This window comes from Magnolia sinica, chromosome 2 (genome assembly GCF_029962835.1).
Source record: "Magnolia sinica isolate HGM2019 chromosome 2, MsV1, whole genome shotgun sequence".
Classification (NCBI taxonomy): Eukaryota; Viridiplantae; Streptophyta; class Magnoliopsida; order Magnoliales; family Magnoliaceae; genus Magnolia; species Magnolia sinica.
In genome coordinates, this window is record NC_080574.1 from 5563867 (window position 1) to 5570227 (window position 6361).

The 6361-nt window shown below is 36.9% G+C and overlaps 1 non-coding gene across 1 annotated transcript; it reads right to left on the reverse strand.

Annotated features, from left to right (window-relative positions):
* Window positions 1–1721: 1721 nt before the first annotated feature.
* On the reverse strand, window positions 1722–1828 carry LOC131238322 (small nucleolar RNA R71). Its single transcript, XR_009167724.1, has one exon. It is a non-coding gene; the product is annotated as a small nucleolar RNA R71 (small nucleolar RNA).
* Between the last annotated feature and the right edge of the window lie 4533 nt (window positions 1829–6361).

Consider the following 6361-nt stretch of genomic DNA (forward strand, 5'->3'; position numbering starts at 1 on the left):
ATTGTTTAAATAATAAGAAGAATGGTATATGCATGTTATCTATTATTTAGGTTTTGTTTTTTATCCTCTTGTGAGATCCATATGTTTCCATCATATGAGATCCACATTGATGGATAGGCTTACCCTAGATTAATCAGATTTCCTAGATAGGAGATGTTCTCAACCTGTTATATTTCTTTGATATTCATTATCCTATAGATATTGAATACTTAAAATCACTGGCGCTTGAGAATATATGTCAATGGTGCAGATCCATTATTTTCTAATCTTTTATATCATTTATTAAATATTTAAACTGTTTTATTTTTCGATTAGGCTGACCATAGTGCTCAGATCCTAGTTGTGTTATCCAAGTCATCATGATTTTGGAACATTAACCTATGTGTGGAACTTTGAAGCTTGGGTGTTATTTTATTCAGTTGAATTACATCCATTCAAAAATTCCAAAATCAAATCATTTTTTTAGTTTTTATTACTTAGTTTGTTTTGCATTTGATTTTTTTTCCTTCTCGCAATTCATCTCCCTGTGGGATCGACCCTGTATTCACAGGATATTACTTATGAACCTCTGCACTTGGAGGCAAGCAATCAAGTTTTTGGCGCCGTTGCCGGGGAGAGACTGGGATAGATCAGATCCGTGCAAGATAACTAAGGTAAGTTTTCTTCTACACCCCCAACCTTTTTGTAGATTTTCTAAACCCTCCGATTTTCTCGTAGATTTTTTAAAAATTATTTTTCTTTCTTCTTTTCTTTTTCTTTGAAAATAAATTCAGTTGGGTCTTTCAAGCACTAACTATGACATAAGGTTGCCCTACTTGGGATTTTATCACCCAAGTGTTATGGTTGTCCTATAGTTTTTTGTTTGATCACAAAGATCATCCACCTGAATCTATTTTTCAGATTAGCATAGTTTAATTTCTGCATTAGTTTTATTTTTATTTATTTATTTATTATTATTATTTTTAATTTTTTTGTGGATGAACCCTCATGGTTGGCCCCGCCACCGGTTGTTGATTTATTTTGCTTTGTGGATTGAACCCTCATGGTTGGCCCGGCCAAGGTTGTTGATTTAAGTTTTTTTTTTATTTTAAGTATCATACTTGTTATTTGAATTAGTGGTATTTGTTGTGTGGTGTAGATGGTTTATGTCCCGTTGGAGTAGGGATTAAAACAATCGACTCTCCTCTGAAGGAGGACTAGTTCCAGGCCTTGATTATTCACTTAGAAGAGGCACTCAACATCACTTGAATTCCATGGCAGACCCAATTGATAATCCAAATCCAAATCTGTCAGATCCAACTATAAATCAAAATAATCCTCCTCTTGAGGATGAAAATGAAGTTCATATGAATGTGTTAAACCAACCACGGACTTTACGTGAACATTTACACCCTGAGAGATCAACTTTACCATCTTGCATAGTGTTCCCTGCTCACACAGGGAACATTGATTTTAAACCAGGTGTGATTCAATTAATTCCTAAATTTCATGGCTTAGATTCTAAAAGCCCCTACTTGCACCTCAAGGACTTTGAGGAAGTAATTGCAACGTTATAAGTAAACAATGGCAATAGGGATGTACTTAAGCTTAGGTTATTCTCATTTTCTCTAAAGGATCGGGCCAAAGCATGTCTCAACTCTCTACGACCTAATACCATCACTTTATGGCATGCCTTAAGTAGAGAGTTTTTGAAAAAGTTCTTTCCCGAGCACAAAACAAATGCACTAAAACAAGAAATCATATCATTCTCCCAAAAGGGGAATGAATTATTTTTTCAAGCTTAGGAGCGCTTCAAAGACATTCTAATTACTTGTCCACATCATGGTTATGAACCATGACACGTGATTGATGCTTTCCGAAAGGGTCTCACCATGGATACCCGTCAATTCATAGAGATGATATGTGGTGGAACCTTTCTTGACAAAGATCATAATGAGGCTTAAGATTTTCTAGATATGTTAGCAGAGAATACGCAGACATGGGATATCTCTACTAAATCAGACCAAACTAGACCCATTCCTAGAGAGAAAGCGAGAATGTATGTCCTAAGAAAGGAAGACGACCTTAATGCAAAATTCGCTGCATTGGCCAGAAAGGTCAAAGCCTTGGAAATTAGGAAGGTTGATATGGTTAAAGCAAACACTTCCTTAGGTAATTTTTGTACCATTTATGGTAGTACAGACCATGACACAAAGGATTGTCCAATAATCTCAGTTGTACAAAATATCATGCATGAGTATGATCAAGCAAATACTATAAATAATTACCAAAGGTCAGTTATGCAACCAATGGGAAACACGTATCATCCAAATTGGTGTAACCATCCTAATCTTAGTTGGAGGAATGAACCACAAATTAATGTGCCCAATGCACCTCAAATGCCTCCACAAAATAACTTCTTTGGGACACCTAACAATGCACCATATGTGCCCCCACTAAAGCGATTATCTATGGAGGATGCATCTATGGAGGATGCATTGACCACATTCATAAACTCTCAAGCTCAAATGAATCAGTCTCTAATCCAATCAAATCAGGAATTAAAGACAACTATGGCTAAGATTGAGACTCAACTAAATGCTAGGGAAAAAGGCACCCTTCCTTCTCAACCTGTGCCAAACCCTAGAAACACACATTTCATTGGAGACTCAAATCCAAGCGAGCTACATCACGAACAAGCTAAGGCCATCATTCATTACCTTGAGAAGTGAAAAAGAGGTCGATAACAAGATTATGCAATTGGTAGAAATACTAGAGGATTAGCTACCATCTCAAGAGAATGATGAACCGACTATGGTTCAAGAGCTGTAAAAACAAAAGGATAAAGTGACTAAGTCACATGAACCTCCAGTTCCGTTCCCATCTAGACTTCGGAACCCGCCTATCCCCATAAAAAATCAAGAGGCGTTGGATGTGCTTCAAAAGGTTACTGTCAATATTCCTCTGCTTAAGGCCATTAGACAAATTCCATTATAAGCTAAATATCTCAACGACTTGTGCATCGTAAAGAGAAAATTAAATGTGCACAAAAAAGCCTTCCTTATTGAGAAAGCGAGCGCTATCATTCAACAAAGGACCGTACCTAAATATAAAGACCCAGAAAGTTTCATTATTCCTTGTATTATTGAAAATTTCTAAATTGAGCATACTTTGCTAGATTTGGGTGTAAGTGTCAACTTAGTACCTTATTCGGTTTACTAACAAATAGGGTTAGGCAGGCTTAAACCAACCACGACTACACTCCAACTCGCTGACCATTCTATTAAGGTACCAAGGAAAATTTTAGAAGACGTGCTAGTCTAAGTGGAGAAATTCTACTTCCCGATGGATTTTATTGTACTAGATATTGAACCATGTGTAAATGTTAGTGCTCAAGTTCCTATCATTTTATGCCGCCTATTCCTAGCAACTTCAAATACAATCATAAATTACATGAATAGAATGATGAACTTGTCTTTTGGTAAATGACTCTAGAGCTAAATATTTTTAATCTATGTAAGTAGCCCATTGACAATAATGAGATCCATGAGCTAAATTTCATGGACCGCTTCATAGAAGAAGAGGAATTGGAACCTAATCTGACTAAGAAATTAATTCAAGTCTTTAGGGATTTAAAAATTTCTGATTTAGAAAAAGTGCTTGCTGAAATTTGTGATGATAATGAGAGTACTATCACCTAGTACATTGGTATGTACCAATGGAGACTGCGTACTCAAATCCTATTTATCGAGGACTTGCGACCTCTGTCATCACCAACCAATGTTCCAAAGCTTGATTTAAAACCACTACCAAATGAGCTTAAGTATGTATACTTAGGTGAAAATGAAACTTACCCTGTGGTGATCTCTTCATTTTTAAATAAGGATCAAGAGATTAAATTGTTGAATGCTCTAAGGGACCACAAAAGAGCATTGGGCTGGACCATTTTTGACATTAAGGGTATAAGCCCTTCCATATACACCCATCGGATCTACCTCGATGAGGACCCCAAACCAATTAGATAACCTCAAAAGCGCCTCAATCTAAATATGATGGAAGTTGTAAAAAATGAGGTGATCAAATTATTCAATGTAGGAATTATCTACCCAATATCCAATAGTGTTTGGGTGAGTCCAACTCAAGTAGTCTCAAAGAAATCCGAAATAACTATTGTGCAGAATTTTAATAATGAACTCATACCAACACATGTTACCACTAGTTGGCGTGTTTGCATTGACTATAGAAAATTGAACCAGGTCACAAAGAATGACCATTTTCCTCTACTATTCATTGATCAAGTTTTAGAGAGGGTAGCAGGTCACTCCTTCTATAGTTTTCTTAATGGATATTCTGCATATAACCAAATAAAGATAACCCTAGAAGACCAAGAGAAAACCACGTTCACTTATCCATTTGGCACGTTTACTTTCAAACGGATGCCATTTGGATTGTGTAACGCCCCAGCAACTTTCCAACGGTGTATGTTAAGTATTTTTTCAAATATGGTTGGAAAGTTTCTTGAGGTTTTCATGGACGACTTCTCTGTATTTGGGAGTAGTTTTGAGGAATGCCTCAACAATTTATCTCTTGTCTTGTCTAGGTGTGAAGAGAAACACCTTATCTTAAATTGGGAGAAATGTCATTTCATGGTTCAAAAGGGAATTGTTTTGGGCCATGTTATCTCCAAAAATGGAATCGAGGTAGATCGCTCAAAACTCGACATTATAGCTAATCTACCTATCCCCCAAACTGTTAGAGATATTAGATCACTTATAGGGCATGCTGGTTTTTATAGAAGATTCATCAAGGACTTTAGTGCCATTACTAGACCCTTGACTAATCTTCTTCAAAAGGATGTTCCATTTAAGTGGACAGATGAGTGTGCAAGTGCCTTTAATAAAATTAAATCATCCCTTACCACTGCACCTATCATGCGTCCACCAGATTAGACACTTCCTTTTGAACTAATGTGTGATGCAAGTGATTATGTCATAGGGGTTATTTTGGGCCAAAGGAAAGATAAACGGCCCTACGTTATTCACTATGCAAGTAAAACTCTAAACTCGGCCCAAGTGAACTACTCAATAACTAAAAAAGAGTTACTTGCAGTAGTTTTTGTTTTAGATAAATTTAGTCCTACTTGCTGGGATCCAAAGTGGTCATTTTCACGGACCACTCGGCTTTGAAATATTTGTTATCTAAGAAGGATGCAAAGCCGAGACTTTTGAGATGGATCCTCCTACTCCAAGAATTTGACTTAGAGATAAAAGATAAGAAAGGAGTAGAAAACGTAGTGGCCGATCACCTTTCTAGATTGGTGTTAGATGATTCCACTGAGGAGATGCATATCTAGGATACTTTCCCTGATGAACAATTATTTGCGATCTCCAAATTGCCTTGGTATGCGGATATAGTGAACTATCTTGTAACGGAAAAAATGCCATATCATTGGAAGTCACAAGATAGGAAGCGTTTTGAAACCGAGGTTAGGAACTTCTTCTGGGATGACCCGTATTTATATAAATATGGGACTGATCAAATTTTTAGACGTTGTGTCCAAAAGGATGAAGTTCAGAGTGTTATTTCTTTTTGCCACATGGAAGCATGTGGTGGCCATTTTTCTGCTAAGAAAACCACTGCAAAAATCCTACAGTGTGGTTTTTACTGGCCCACCATGTTTAAAGACACCCATGCTTTCTGTGTTGCTTGTGATAGATGTCAAAGGTTGGGAAGAGTGTCCCGGCGCAACATGATGCCTTTATCCCCAATTTTACCATTGGAGATTTTTGATTGTTGGGGTATTGATTTTATGGGCCCATTTCCATCTTCTTTTGGATTTCTTTATATATTGGTTGGTGTGGACTATGTTTCAAAGTGGATTGAGGCAGTTCCAAGTAGGACCAATGACAACAAAGTAGTCATACGATTCCTCAAGGAAAATATTTTTGCTAGATTTGGAATTTCAAAGGCCATCATTAGTGATGGCGGGTCTCACTTTTGCAATAGAATATTTTAGGCTTTAATGAAGAAATATGAAATCAAGCATAAAGTGAGCACCCCATACCACCCACAAATGAGTGAGCAAGCTGAGATTTCTAATTGGGAAATCAAACGCATTTTAGAGAAAACTATAAGGCCAGATAGGAAGGATTGGTCCCTTAGACTATCCGATGCTTTATGGGCTTATAGGACTTCTTATAAGACCCCGATTGGAATGTCCTCATACAGATTGGTGTATGAAAAGGCTTGCCACTTATCTGTGGAATTGGAACATAAAGCCTATTGGGCAATAAAGAAATTAAACTTTGATATGAACTAAGTAAGTGGATAAAGGAAATTAGAGTTGAATGAATTAGAGGAGCCGTGAAGAGACTCATATGAA